Genomic DNA, 16351 nt, shown 5'->3' with positions numbered 1-16351 from the left:
GCTTTATTTCCAGGTTCTGGAAGAAGTTTCATGAGGAGTTGGGTACGAGATTGCACTTCAGTACAACCTACCACCCACAGACAGACGGGCAGAGTGAGCGGACGATTTAGACGCTCGAGGACATGTTTCGAGCATGCGTTATGGACTTCGGTGGAAGTTGGGACACATATCTGCCCTTGGCTGAGTTTTCTTAGAACAACAGCCACCATTCCAGTATTGGTATGCCTCCTTTCGAGCTCCTTTATGGGAGAAGGTGTCGGACTCCTATCTTTTGGCGAGAGGTGGGGCAGCGAGTGTTGGGTAGCACTGAGATAGTGCTCAAGACGACTGAGCAGATTTAGCAGGTCAGGCAGAGGTTACTGACGGCCCAGAGTCACTAAAAGACTTACTAATATGTGCATATTTAGCTATATATTTAGTATAGGTTTTCATTAATTGTTAGCTAATTATTTGCATATTATGGACAAAAGGTACTTAATAGTGTTCAAATTGTATTTTCAGTTCAAAATAGAAGCTCGGAGGTAAAAGGAAGCAGGAGATACGATCGAAAGCTCGGGAACTAAAGAAAGAAGAAAAATGCTAAATTCTGAAGCTACTCGGTGAGTAGGGACGTCTACTCGACGAGTACATACGAAGATTCGAGAAGCAATACGTAAAGTCCTTGCCGTATACGGATTCTTCAAGGGGACTCGGCGAGTCAGTTGTCTACTCGACGAGTAGACCCTGTTTTGAGAAATCTATAAATAGAAGCAACAAACCCGAATTGACTCTCTCTCTGGCTTTTGGGAAGCTTACTTAGTGACTAAGGAGACTACTGGAGATCTGAAGAAAGTGAGAAGAACCCTAATCCTCAATTCTAAGAAGACTAAGGCAACTTAGGTTTAATTTTCCACTTTACCTTTGAATAGAACTATGTCTAGCTTGTTTGAATTCGTTTTTAGTTTGTTATCTACTGCAATTATGAACTAATTTCGTTAGTTTCTGTTTAGGGTAGACAAGTTTGCTCCTATGGATTAATTTACTATTTTGATTAATTGTGATGTGGTGAATCTTGTTAAATTAAGCTTGTTAAAGACCCTTATGCATTAACCATAACTATTTTCTATTAATTGCTAAGTAAATAAGTTGTATGAACATCTCTTAATTGCTTATCTCATATGATTTATGTGAACACATTGCTATATGCCTAGGATTAGTGAATATGAAACTAGGATTAATTAGAGAATGAGTAAATTAATGTGTGAGCTTGTGTGATACACCATCAACAAGAGGTTAATTGAATCACCAATTTAATTAGCTAATTACAAGTCTTATTTAACCCGAATAATTAAACTAGGGAATTTATTAGTTTAACCACTTGATCACTGCTTAAATTAATCTATTTTCTAAGGATTAGTAATAACGAATGTGAATCTAATCACCTTAGTCGGTTACCAATAACAATTAATCCATTACATCACCATAAAAATTAACCATAGGAGTAAATGAGTTGAACCTAAACAGAAACCCTTTTAATCATTGAACTTAGTTTGTTTTTACGTGTTTTCTGCTGTTAGTTGATTAGTTAAGTTTCTAGTCTTGCAAAACTAGAGAAAACCCCTCTATTTTACTAATTGTTTTAGATAATTCTAGTAGTTAGATTAATTTCCGTTCCCTGAGTTCTATACCCTACTTGCTAATTCATACTACCAATTGACAGGTCCACTGCCTTTTGTGTGTCAAATTCATAAATTAAAAGTAGGATAAAACTAGTTAGTTTAACACACATCAGTTACGCAGACAGGCGACGATCCGAGCTTGAGTTTCAGGTTGGAGATTTTGTCCTTCTGAAGGTATCCCCTTGGAAATGGGTGATCTGATTCAGGAAATGGGGCAAGCTTGGGCCCCGGTACATCGGTCCTTTCCGGGTGACCGCCAGAGTGGGTAGGGTAGCATACCGTTCGGAGCTACCTGCGGAGTTGAGTGATGTGCACAAATTATACCTATCAATTTTTAAATTTATAACCTAACAAACTTATACTAACTATGCACCTATAGGCAGTGTACCTAGTCAGATTATAGTATAACTTGGGTAAGTCGGGTGTCGATCGCAGGGAACGGTATTTAATTAATAAAATAATTACTAAAAGCTAAACTAAGAAAAACAACTAAAAGTGGGGGTTTTATCAGATTTTACAAGTTCAGAAAAACTTAAGCACTTGAATAAAAACGATTGTAATCAATATACTAAAACACTTTCGTTTAGTTTCGAATCCACCTTTTTCCTATGGTTAGTTCTTATTTATGGATTAATGAAGTTGGTTACCAAGTTATTGTAATTAGCAATTGAAGTCCAAATTCACTAATATTTTCACCAATTCATGAATTACTTTGTATGGTCATACACAAGCAAAACACAAAATTAGTTATTCATTATAGATGGGCTATGTAAGATGTATCTATTATGGTCACAATTGTGTTCTCCAGCACATCTAAATTTGTTACTTTTATTACTTATCTAAGATTTGGTCGATCCTAGCTCTAGAAATTTAATGGTCACTAAATCACTAGGTAATCAAGTTCATGTAATTTAATGGTCACTAAGGTACACTACACTTGAAATTAAGCAAAAAAGTTACAAACTTTAACATGCTAGGTAATGATAATCAAACACATGCATAAACCAAATTCATATAATCCATAAAGTAAGAAACTAACTCATAGTTTTAGGTTTCAACTAACTAAACGAAAACAAGGGTTTTTAGCCCATAATCATAGCTGGAAAAAACATAAACATAAGGGAAACTAGACTAATCATGATTAAACTAGGCAAACCGAATGTGTAGATGCGAATCCTTGCTCCAATCTCTTTATCCTTTGATCTCTTCTTGAATTCTGCCCTCAAAGGGGTCTTGGAAGGGTATTTTTTCGTTAATAGTCGCAGCCTTCAACCCTCTCTCTTCTGGAATCGACCTAATGTCCGAGATATATATAGTTGCCAAAAATCTCGACACCATGACGTGGTAAAGGCACCACGTCGTGGTCCTCGTGTTTATCCCGTATTCCCCAAGCCAGCGTCAAGAATCGTGAAGATTCCATTCACCACGTCGTGGTGGGGTCACCACGTTGTTATGGTTGAAAATCCGACTTTTCTCAAAACAGGAAAGTCGTCCGAAATTGTGTCTAGTTTTCAGATCATTCTGAATCACCTTAATCGGAGTTACGAGTCATGAGATATGGTCAAAATACTCACGAGGGATCAAGCTGTCTAACAACATCCTTCTTGTGTCTTCTTCTTGTCTAAGCTCGTATTTTCCTGCTTCTAGCTTCCATATTGCCCTTAAGAATGTCTTTATGCTACATAACATATATTAAGCATAATAAGTACCTTTTGTTCTATAATAAGCATAATTATAGCTAAAAGTATTAAGATATGATGTAAAAAATATGTGTAGATATGCACATATCAAAATACCCCACACTTATCTTTTGCTTGCCCTCAATCAAAACTAATTAATTTTAATTCAAACCTTCATGACCACCATCATATAGAACAATCCATTTTGAACTCAACCATTATACCAAGACCTCAATGCGCATGTTTGTGTCTAAAATCCTAACAACTTCCCCAATCCTAAATACTCACAATCCTTATGAACCTTCACCCCTTAGTTTATACTACACTCAATTTTGCAACCCTCCGAATCAATCCTCAGAACTCTTTCTTAACCTCAAGGTATTTTTGGTTAAGCAACCCAATCATACATAATCTAGAAATTACAACTCTAGATACCAAATTGGAGCTCTTGGAATTCTTCACTTCTTTGATATTTGATCATTGATTTCTTTGAATTCACCACCTTTTTTTTTCGATTTTTGGTATCTTCAATTTTTTGATTCTTCAGAATTTTTGATCTTTTGATCTTCAAACTTGATAGCTCCAAAATTCTTACAACTTTTTGGTAATTTCTCTCTTTTTTTTTCACATGTATCTCGCTTTTTTTTTCTCTCAAATCCTACATGCTTAGGCATGGGTGCTTAACTTCAACCTTTATTGGTTAGAGGTATTAGTCTATGTGCAATGACTACATAAGCTTTCCTGGATAGATTTCAGGTTTAGGCTGCAAAACATATTATGCCATAAAAACTACCAGATTACCTTTCATATCTCATGACTTTTCACTAGGAATGGGAAGCCACAAATATACTATATCATATATTGGCTCAGTTAAACATTTGAGCTCTCATCGGATCATCCCATATAATACTAGCAACTTAAGTTCAAATTATTGCTAGATTAAAATTTTAGATTATTATTTCAAACCTACTAAAAAATTTTAAATTTACTACTTTTCTAGCAATTTACTTTTTCGACCCCCTACCCCACACTTATTACATACAATGCCCTCATTGTATGCTATGCAAAATATATAATTAAAAAGAGGGAGAAAAAGGAACAGACTCCCCTGGGATAGAAGATGCATCTCGAATCGTGTGTAGGATCTCTTGCTTTCTCTAAAGTGTGGAAACAGAATTCGAAAGTAAAATGACAGCCTCCTGATGTGATGAAAAACTCCCCCACGACATAGGAAAGTGTCAACCATGTCGTGGCAGTCGGAACAATGGCGTAAAAATAAAATTTGATGGTGTGGGAACAGCTCATCCATACTATGGAATTCAATATAGAATTGGAAACTCCACTCTTGAACACTTGGACTACTGAAAGTATGGGACCAGACTCGAAAAACGGACTCGAAAAGCACCACCTCGTGGCGGAATTCACCACCTCGTGGTGGCTCAAACAGATTATTTTTCTGGTATTCTGACTACGACAACACGACGTGGTGGGGATTACCACGACGTGTTGGTCTTGAAATTGCAATAATCGGTGCCAGAATGAGCTGATTTCTGGAATATATGTGACACCAACGAATATACGAAGCTGTTAGGCATGACGCCTCACTTATTGACGCAAATAAACACCCGAAAAATTGCTCAAATCTTGCTTCTCCCGTCGTTCTAATCTTTCTCTATAAAGAATCTTCTTTTGTCAATAATACCCTCACTCGGACTCTAAATATAATACCTGGGAAGCTTGTTCTTGTGAATTCAAATATGCCGGATTGAATGAAATTAAAGAACCATTCTTGAAAAAAATGTGTTGAACCACTGCCACGACGTGTTGATGATGTCAACGTCGTGTTGTCTTCTTTTCAGTAAATATGCTTCAAAATGCTTTTTTCTTCATTATGTGGGAACCCCACACTTATTCAAAAACTTGTTCTTCAATTATGATCTTCAAAAATCGCACGGCTTCTTCAAATTAAGCTCCTTCACTGCTTCACTATCGTTCAACACTACAAAATAATATCAAGAGCTATAGAAACGCATCATCATTCGGTTAAGGTAAAATAAAACTAAAACAAAAAAAACTAAAACTAAAGAAAAAATAAAAGAAAATGCAAACTCTAAAAACATCGGGTTGCCTCCCGAGAAGCGCTTTTTTTTGAAGAGTCGTGAGCTGGACTCCTTCCCACTCTACGTTGCGTCAGGTGAAAGTGTAACCTCCCCGTTCTCCATCAATTTGAGCCTTTTTCGTTTGTCGGCAACCCGTCTGTTGAATGCCTTTCTTGAGCTTTCTTGCATTGTTGGGTTGACATCTTCTTTATGTTTCCTCTTGGGCTCTTTCTTTATCCCCGTGTCTTTAGCTTTTGTCTTGTCTCTTTCTGGGGTTTTCTTGTCAAAATGAGGTTCGTCATATTCTTCTTCTTTTTCTTCAATAGGCTCTGTGACGTGATTTGGTGGTCTTGTAAAACCAAACACCTCAAAAATCATAGGCGCTGAAACTTGAGGTTTCGAATAAGTCACCTCTTTTTCCAACTGCTCTTTTGGTAAAGGCTCCTCCCATTCTTCCCACGCTTCTTCCTTCATACGTTCAAATTCATCATGCTTAAGGAACTTCGTGTTTTCTTGCTTCACTAGATTTTCATTGGCACGAGAGGGGAAAGGGAGAGGTGGTCGATATGGCTTAACAACAGAAAAATCATAATCACTTTTTTTCATCCACGACGTGACACTATTGCCTCCACGTCGTGATGGTTGGTCAGAATCACAACACTCTTCTTCTTCTTTATTTTTTACTTCGAGTGACTGATTAGATTCCTCTTCAAGGTCCTTCACATGCACCAATTCATCATCTTCTTTTGTATCAACGGTCATGACTTGAGCCATATGGATTGACTCGACTGTACTTGAAGGTAGATCCGATAGCTTTTCTTGTACAAGTTTTGTTAATTGCCCAACTTGTGTGTGGATGCTCAAAATAGATTCTTCTTGAACTTTAAGTGTTGCATCAGTTGCATCATGTCTTTTTTCGCTAGCTTCCATGAATCTAAATAGCATTGACTCGAGAGCATCTATCTTCTCGGATTGAACTCGTTCTAGTTGGTAGAGATTATGCTCTAGTTGTTGATATTTTGCCGTGTTTTGAGCTCTCTTGTATTCCAATTCACAATCCCTTACAGAGTGAGATCCTCCACAAGATTCGTATCTATCGTATACCACATTAATTGATCCATCCATCGTTGTGAGCCTGTTTTCCATGGCATCGAGCTTTGCCATTACCATTGTTAGGACATCAGAAGCTCCATCTCCATTCGCTCCTCTTCTCGTGATATCCTCCCCCCTTGGGTTGTGATACTCCCTTGAATGCTTGGAAAATTCTTCAATTAAAGCTTTGTTAGTAGCCGAATCCTTCTTTGTCATGGGCCCTTGTGAGTCTAGAAGTTGACGAGTGCATACATTGACTCCATCATAAAATATCAAGATTTCTTGTTGCACATTCAAGTTATGTTGAGGGCAATGTCATAAAAATCTCTTGTAACGCTCCCAAGCTTCATGTAGAGACTCCCCTTCCAATTGTTCAAAATTCTGGATGTTTCTTTTAAGTTTTTCCACTTTCAAAGGAGGAGTAAATTGGTTGATGAACTCAGTCTTAAAATCAGCCCATGACGTGATTGCTCCAAAAGGAGGTGATTTTAACCATTCTTTTGCTTCACCCTTCAATGTGACCGGTAAAAGTCGTAGCATCACCGCATCTTTACTCACGTTTGGTGCGTTAAAATAATGTGAAATCTCCACCACCTCTTCTATATGCTCATAAGCGTCCTCGTGCTCCTTCCCATAAAAAGGTAGTTCTTTTAACATATTAATAATGTGCCCCGGAAGTTCAAACTTTGTCGTGGTTGGGATTTTTGGTGGATCAAGACCCCATCTGTTTTCATTCCTCATATGTCGCTTGTACTCTTCCATTGACATGGTCATGATGTCCCCCATTTTTTCCTGCTAAGATAAAACTAGAAAAACACGCGTAAAAGGAACAAAAAACAAATAAATGAAAAACTAACTTAAGCGAGACCACGACGTGGTGAAGATTACCACGTCGTGGTTGCGTCTCAGAGAGAAAAAAAAACTAAAATAAACAAATGAAACAAAAGTAACTTTTTGTGGTTTTTACCCCACAAAAAGGATAGAATAACTAAAAGCAATTAAATTAAAAATCAAATAAGCCGTTCCCCGGCAACGGCGCCAAAAACTTGATGTGCACAAATTATACCTATCAAATTTTAAATTTATAACCTAACAAACTTATATTAACTATGCACCTATAGGCAGTGTACCTAGTCATATTATAGTATAGCTTGGGTAAGTCGGGTGTCGATCACAGAGAACGATATTTAATTAATAAAATAATTACTAAAAGCTAAACTAAGAAAAACAACTAAAAGTGGGGGTTTTATCAGATTTTACAAGTTCAGAAAAACTTAAGCACTTGAATAAAAATGATTGTAATCAATATACTAAAACACTTTCATTTAGTTTCGAATCCACCTTTTTCCTATGGTTAGTTCTTATTTATGGATTAATGAAGTTGGTTACCAAGTTATTGTAATTAGCAATTGAAGTCCAAATTCACTAATATTTTCACCAATTCATGAACTACTTTGTATGGTCATACACAAGCAAAACACAAAATTAGTTAATCATTGAACTTAGTTTGTTTTTACGTGTTTTCTGCTGTTAGTTGATTAGTTAAGTTTCTAGTCTTGCAAAACTAGAGAAAACCCCTCTATTTTACTAATTGTTTTAGATAATTCTAGTAGTTAGATTAATTTCCGTTCCCTGAGTTCTATACCCTACTTGCTAATTCATACTACCAATTGACAGGTCCACTGCCTTTTGTGTGTCAAATTCATAAATTAAAAGTAGGATAAAACTAGTTAGTTTAACACACATCAGTTACGCAGACAGGCGACGATCCGAGCTTGAGTTTCAGGTTGGAGATTTTGTCCTTCTGAAGGTATCCCCTTGGAAATGGGTGATCTGATTCAGGAAATGGGGCAAGCTTGGGCCCCGGTACATCGGTCCTTTCCGGGTGACCGCCAGAGTGGGTAGGGTAGCATACCGTTCGGAGCTACCTGCGGAGTTGAGTGATGTGCACAAATTATACCTATCAATTTTTAAATTTATAACCTAACAAACTTATACTAACTATGCACCTATAGGCAGTGTACCTAGTCAGATTATAGTATAACTTGGGTAAGTCGGGTGTCGATCGCAGGGAACGGTATTTAATTAATAAAATAATTACTAAAAGCTAAACTAAGAAAAACAACTAAAAGTGGGGGTTTTATCAGATTTTACAAGTTCAGAAAAACTTAAGCACTTGAATAAAAACGATTGTAATCAATATACTAAAACACTTTCGTTTAGTTTCGAATCCACCTTTTTCCTATGGTTAGTTCTTATTTATGGATTAATGAAGTTGGTTACCAAGTTATTGTAATTAGCAATTGAAGTCCAAATTCACTAATATTTTCACCAATTCATGAATTACTTTGTATGGTCATACACAAGCAAAACACAAAATTAGTTATTCATTATAGATGGGCTATGTAAGATGTATCTATTATGGTCACAATTGTGTTCTCCAGCACATCTAAATTTGTTACTTTTATTACTTATCTAAGATTTGGTCGATCCTAGCTCTAGAAATTTAATGGTCACTAAATCACTAGGTAATCAAGTTCATGTAATTTAATGGTCACTAAGGTACACTACACTTGAAATTAAGCAAAAAAGTTACAAACTTTAACATGCTAGGTAATGATAATCAAACACATGCATAAACCAAATTCATATAATCCATAAAGTAAGAAACTAACTCATAGTTTTAGGTTTCAACTAACTAAACGAAAACAAGGGTTTTTAGCCCATAATCATAGCTGGAAAAAACATAAACATAAGGGAAACTAGACTAATCATGATTAAACTAGGCAAACCGAATGTGTAGATGCGAATCCTTGCTCCAATCTCTTTATCCTTTGATCTCTTCTTGAATTCTGCCCTCAAAGGGGTCTTGGAAGGGTATTTTTTCGTTAATAGTCGCGGCCTTCAACCCTCTCTCTTCTGGAATCGACCTAATGTCCGAGATATATATAGTTGCCAAAAATCTCGACACCATGACGTGGTAAAGGCACCACGTCGTGGTCCTCGTGTTTATCCCGTATTCCCCAAGCCAGCGTCAAGAATCGTGAAGATTCCATTCACCACGTCGTGGTGGTTGAAAATCCGACTTTTCTCAAAACACGAAAGTCGTCCGAAATTGTGTCTAGTTTTCAGATCATTTTGAATCACCTTAATCGGAGTTATGAGTCATGAGATATGGTCGAAATACTGACGAGGGATCAAGCTGTCTAGCAACATCCTTCTTGTGTCTTCTTCTTGTCTAAGCTCGCATTTTCCTGCTTCTAGCTTCCATATTGCCCCTGAGAATGTCTTTATGCTACATGACATATATTAAGCATAATAAGTACCTTTTGTTCTATAATAAGCATAATTATAGCTAAAAGTATTAAGATATGATGTAAAATATATGCGTAGATATGCACATATCATTGAGTCAGATTCATAACACCTTCCATGTGTCTCAGCTAAGGAAGTGTGTAGCCGACGAGATGGTGGTGGTACCATTAGAAGACATTCAGGTGGATGAGAGCCTGAATTACATTGAGAGACCAATTGCGATCATGGATCGAAAGGTGAAGGTTTTGAGGAACAAAGTGGTACCCCTGGTTCAGGTCCAGTGGCAACATCGGAGAGGGTCCGAGTTGACGTGGGAGCCGGAGTCCGAGATGCGAGAGCAGTATCCAGAGTTATTTTCAGATCATGACTTCGAGGGTGAAGTCTGATTCTAGTGGGGGAGAATTGTAACATCCGGACTTCGAGGTATATTATTTGTTATTATTTATTTATTTATCTTTTGAGCTACTCGACGAGTCGGTGCACCAACTCGTCGAGTAGAGTCTTGATGTGCCACATAGGATTAATGACCTACTCGACGAGTCCGAGATCCGACTCGCCGAGTAGGCGCTGGGATGAGAAACCCTAAATCCCCGGGTTTAGGGCCTATTTAAAGGCACTTATAGCCTCATTTGCGACTACTCTTCCTTGAGAGAAAACCCTAAACGACCTTTGAGCCTAGAGAGAGAGTGCTTTGCTTATTGTGAGTGTTTGGTGCATTTTGTGAAGAGAAGAGAAGATTTCCAAGCCAAGGGACAAGTGGATGCTGCTAGATCTGAGGTTGTTTCACTTCAAAGCTTCTGGGAAAGGTACAAAGCTTGAACCTTTCTCATTATTTTGTATAGATCTCATGATTTTGTGAATCTAGGGTTTTTCCACCCAAATATGAGGACCTTGAGTGTTCCATGCTTATTGAGAGGGTTGAACTTCAGATCTGGACCATGTGAGGTCCCTAGAGTCCAAAAGTCCCTGCTTTATCCAATCATAATAGTGATCTTGAGTGAAAAACCCTTTTTGGGGTGTGTTTTGGCATTTTAAGCTCAAAATGCCATGCATGAACGTAAAGCCTGTGACTTTACGTGATAAATGAGCCTTAGGAGTGTAGATTTAGAGTTTGGGGAGGTTCTCTGCCTTAAAAACGACTGAATAAGAGATGAGTCTGAATGGACTCGCCGAGTCAAGATGCCGACTCGACGAGTCGGATGGGGTTGTCCCGATGGTTTTGATCTTGCAGCAACTCGGCGAGTTGACGAGTCAACTCGGCGAGTTGATCCAGACTTTTTAGTGATTCTGTGGATGGCGAGCAGACTCGTCGAGTCCCATGAGTGCACTCGACGAGTAGGTTCAACATGGACTGTTGACTCGAGTTTGACTTCTGTTGACTTAGGGTTTGGTCAACCCTGTGTTTAGGAAACCATGGAAGGGTAAATTGGTCTTTTCCCACTTCAAGAGAGAGAGAGAGAGAATTAGTAAATGTGTAATTTAAAGAGTTAAGTAGATATAATTATCTTATGTTATTAGGAGGAGGCTAGACTTGGTGATTCGTGTGCGAGAGTATTCATTCACTTAGCTTACTTACGAGGTGAGTCTTCTCACTATACTTACCAAGAGTGGTATATTTACGTGATTGAGCTGTTTTATGTGTTTATCTATCTATTGTGATATCCTACATTATTTCTTTGTGATTTAGGTTGTGTGTCACTCAGAGTTTACAGAGTTAGGACCGGAGGGTCCACCAGAGTTGTGGGACTGGAGGGTCCCACTGAGACACCTTGACCGGAGGGTCATACAGGGTTATAGCCCCGAGTGGCTAAAGAGTTGTATGTGTTATTTTGGGGAACTCACTAAGCTTTGTGCTTATCGTGTTATGTGTTATGTGTTTCAGGTACTTCTCAGGATCACAGGAAGGCGCCGGCTTGATTGTACACACACCGGAGATTGTTTTATGATTTAGAGGATCCTGGAGTTTTATACACTGTTTTCTTTTGAACATGAATTTTGGTGGATTGACAATGTGGAATTTTATGGTTATTTATTAAAATTAATGTGTTTTTGAAAAGTAAAAATTTGGTTAAAATTTTACTTCGTTACAAATAAATAACAAATTAATCCCTCTAGTTAATTATTATTGCTTTTCTTGTTGAGCCAAGTGTGTAACACTAACATATATAAGTCCCTATAATTAGATGTGTCACTAACATGTTGTGTCAATGGGTATATTTCCATAAACTAAAAGTTTCATCATAATCAATGTCAATTAGTTTTCCACATCAGTCAACAACAACTCATATCTTATAACTTTCAAACGAGCCATCATAGTTGTATTTATGTCGGAAGATCCATATAGATTATGTCATATTGACCCCTTGAGGTCATAAAACAAGCTCCAAAGTATGATTTTCGATGCGTTCTTAAACATGTCTCCCTTTGTTATAGGGATAATAGTGGATATCGAAGAGCTTAGACAATGAACTTTCTTGTCTTTTTTCCATTTTGAGTGTGAATGGAATGATGTTATGGATGTTTTTTACTATGAGGGTCGGGTGAAACATAGTTTGCTTGGTAAAGGGAGGTTGTGTTTCACTTGATTATGTCATGTTGGTGTGTTGATAAAAATGACTACTTTACATGGTAGCTGAAGGATTATGTGGACAATATATGAGAGAAGGTTACGTCTTAACCATTATATGATAGAGTGTGTCAGTATGAAGATGATATATGATAAAGGGGTATGACTTAATCACTATGAGATTGTGTCTATCAATGTATGAAACATAGTTTGTTGTGATGACAATATGGGAAAATAGGATGTGAGAGGTATGTATAGGGTAGTGCTGTAAAGTATAATAGAATATGGTGATTAGAATGTAGGATGTAAGAATACGTGGTGGGAAAGGAGTAAAAAAAGTAGCATGGATTGTAATATCCTAACTACTTTCTGTTTATAGGAATAAAAAAGAGGGATAGATGGGAAAACATAAAGGGTAAGTAGTAAGGAGAGAACAAAATATGAAAATGTTATGTTAACCACCAAGGTATAAATCCCTAGTCTTGATCAATGTAGGTTTTAAGTAAAAATATAAAGAGGATATGTGATTATAGTATTAATGGTCTCTGATACTAATATAATGTTTGTAAACTAATCCCCATGCTTTTTCATTAGATTGATAACATAGTTGGACAAAAGCCTAAAATGTAAATAAGGAAACATTGTCTAACAAATTATTTCCTAATCTCACACAAGTATTATATAATAATAACTAGGTGTAAGACCCGTGTACTATACGAGTATATTAAAGTTAAGTTTAATATCAATGTCTAAACATTAAGCTTTTTTTAAAGTAATACTTTTACAAAGCTCTAAACGATATGATGAATAAGTAAGTAATTCAAACAAAGCTAAAATGAATACCAAATTGTTTAACTCTTGGAAATGAAGAGACTACATATCAGAGGTTCTCCTAGATGATTTACAAGCAATTGAACAGACCCATGAGCAAGTGAGTACCAAGTACAATGTATATATTGGAAAATAAGGTAAAATGTAACATTTTGTTTCGAGAAGTTCTTATTTCAGGATTGTGACCAATAAATGGATCAAATGGATGCCTTGGAATTCAATGGAATGAAGTTTAGACTCTATTGGAGGTGTATGATGTTGTACAAATGATTTAAACCTTGGATTTTTCGATGGAAGCTGAGGGATAAAATGGGAAATGTTATGTTTCAGGCTTCTTGTGTAAATTAAGGTTTTTAGTTCTTGATGTTTTTAGTGATAAGTACGAAGATAGAATTGTAGAGCTATTCGTTACCTTTCTGTGGATATAAAGATCATCGAAAATGGAGTTGAGATGAAGAAGTTATGGTCGTTTGAAGTTAAGTTGGAAAAAAGAGTCTGGTACGCTGGGCGTACACTAGCTAGTACGTTTGGCATACTACGCTGAAGAAAGTCATGTTTTTTAGGGTGTTATGCTGGGCATAACTTTAGGTACGCTGGTCATACTGCCTTAGTGCAAAAACCGTATTTTCGTGGTTTTGAACCCCAACCTCCACCATCTTGAGCCTCTAACTTGAAACCCTATCCCCTTGATCAAATCTCGAGCCTTTCTATGTGTGTTGAGTGCATTTTGGATGAAAGACAAGTTCAAGCTTGTTGATTGTTGAAACTCAAGCTTGTGGATCCAGTGCCTACATTGCTTTTCTCAACTCTAGAAGGTATAAAGATTGAATCTTGATGATGAATTTGTTAGATCTAGCTAGTTTTGGGTTTTATGAGCTCTTTGGTAATTTTAGTGCATAAAGTTTAGATCTTGAAAGTTTGTGACCTTATTATGGATAAAGTTGAAAACTTTATCCATCTAAACAACATTTTGATTCATATATGAAGGTTGGAGACTTGGAATTAGTGGATTAAGTTGAGAAAGATGCATTTTTGGTCCCTTTGAGACTTAAAGACTAGATCTTGGTTGTTTGGACCATCCTAATGGATAAAGTTGGAAACTTTATCCATTATGGAGCTTTTAGGAGTCATAAAAAATGTGATCTTGTTCCCTTCCTTTTCTTCATGCATGAGATATGAGGTTTTGGTTTGTGTAATAGGTTAGGCTTTAGTTTTTGGACCCTTTCTAGCCTTGGAAAGTCATAAAGTTGGAAAATTTATGAATTAGAACGTCATTTGGAACTAGATCTGGATTATAGACGAAGTGTCTTAAAAGATTAAGCACTAAATAGAAAGGAGAAGGTGAAAGCTGAGTACGATGGGCGTACTTGAAGGTACGTTGTGCGTACCTGGTTGAGACCCCATTTTATGGCCGAGAAAAGTGTAATACGCTGGGTTTATTGGATGAGTACGCTGAGCATACTCAGCCTGAGTTGACTTGTTGACTTTTGAATTTTGACCTTTGACCAAGTTTGACCTAATGGAATTTTGGGTAATTTGAATTATAGTTTGAGATTTAGGTCCCTGTTAATTGTAAAGGTGACAGGTCGAGATAGCTTTTGGAGCAGTGATCGGTCCAACTATTCTTTAAGATTGTGAGGTGAGTCTTCTCACTGTACTGATGGGTCGAAGGCACCAATGTCGACCCGTTATTTTGTTATGTAGAATGCTAGCTGTTATGTGACTCTTATATGTTTGTATGATTAGGTTGAAATAAACCTCAGGGCTGGGCCATATTTGTCTGATCGGGTTGAAATAAACCCGAGGGCTAGGCCCATATTTGTTTGATCGGGTTGAAATAAAGCCTAGGGTTGGGACCCAGGGCTAGGCCCATATTTGTTTGATCGGGTTGGAATATGCCCCAAGGCTAGGCCCAATGATATATATGGTATGTGGTACTTTGGGGAAACTTACTAAGATTTGTGCTTATAGTCTATGTTTATAGTTTCATGTATCTCCGTTTTCAAAAGGAAGGGCCCTACTTGATCGTACTACATCCCCTGGAGTTTTATTCCACACTGAATGTTAACAAATTACTCTGATATTTTGAAATTACTTTGACTCTGATCGCGTTTTGGAACAATGAATGAACGACTTTAACTTATTTGAAAATGAAATTTTTACTTGGTATTTTTGGGACGTTACAAGTTGGTATCAGAGCCTTGGTTTGAGGGATTTGGGCACACTTTCATGTGTGTTTGAACTCAAACTTAGGAGTTAATAAAATCTTTTAAAAGAAAATGAGTTTTCCAAAAAGGATTTTAAGAAAAGGAGGTATGATGCATGCAATCAGCCGAACTCAAGTAAGTATTTCCTAAAATACCCATATGTGTGTTATGATTATTGTATTGGTATGAGTATATGAGAAATGCATGATAGATTAGGTCTAAGGATATGCTTAGTATTTGCATGATAGAATGCTAGTTGAGATGCCTTTATATGCCTGTTGATTGGGCTTTTGGAACTACGTGCTAGTATGGATTTCAGATGTTGGATAGAATGACCTGACTTATGATTCCTTGTAGCCTAGGTGGTATTGGATGCTATGTCAGATTTGGAATTTATGTTGGTGGAATTGATTGCTAAGTGTATGCTTTAAAAATTGTATACGATTAGGATCATATAGCCCTAGAAGGAATGATTTGGCCTTACTTCCTGTTCCTTGTCTGGTTGTGGGCTTAGGGTAGAATCATTCATTCGACAGTCTATGTGATCCCGTTTTGTGTATAATTTGCATGCATAAGGAAACTGGAAGTGTTAATGGAAGTTCCTATCATCGTAGTAACAAGTGATTTGGAGGATGCCTTTATGTTTTAGGGTGTTACTGCCCGAATGCTAATTGCTTAGTGCTTTGTGGGACCTATACTGATGTGAGCTAACTACTAAGTGAATATGTTAAGTTACAAGCAGTAAAGGTTAAATAATTTTAGAGTGAGTTACACGACCCTATTATGTAGCTCTTGTCTGAGTCTAACCGCTGTAGGGTTGGGTATTTTATTCAAAAGATTGTTTAAGGTTTGTTACATGTAATTATATTCATGAAGTAGTTAGTTGATATTAGTAGGGTTCTTT

At 37.1% G+C, this 16351-nt stretch overlaps 1 non-coding gene across 1 annotated transcript; it reads left to right on the top strand.

Moving 5' to 3' along the window:
* Nucleotides 1-6823: 6823 nt before the first annotated feature.
* On the top strand, nucleotides 6824-6930 carry LOC145141590 (small nucleolar RNA R71). The gene has a single exon (XR_013722784.1). It is a non-coding gene; the product is annotated as a small nucleolar RNA R71 (small nucleolar RNA).
* The last annotated feature ends 9421 nt before the right edge of the window (nucleotides 6931-16351 follow it).

The sequence above is a fragment of the Lactuca virosa genome, chromosome 9 (assembly GCF_052849685.1).
Source record: "Lactuca virosa cultivar CGN04683 chromosome 9, Lactuca_virosa_CGN04683_v6, whole genome shotgun sequence".
Taxonomy (NCBI): domain Eukaryota; kingdom Viridiplantae; phylum Streptophyta; class Magnoliopsida; order Asterales; family Asteraceae; genus Lactuca; species Lactuca virosa.
Note: the sequence above shows the minus strand (reverse complement) of the source record. Positions and strands in the feature narration are given on the sequence as shown.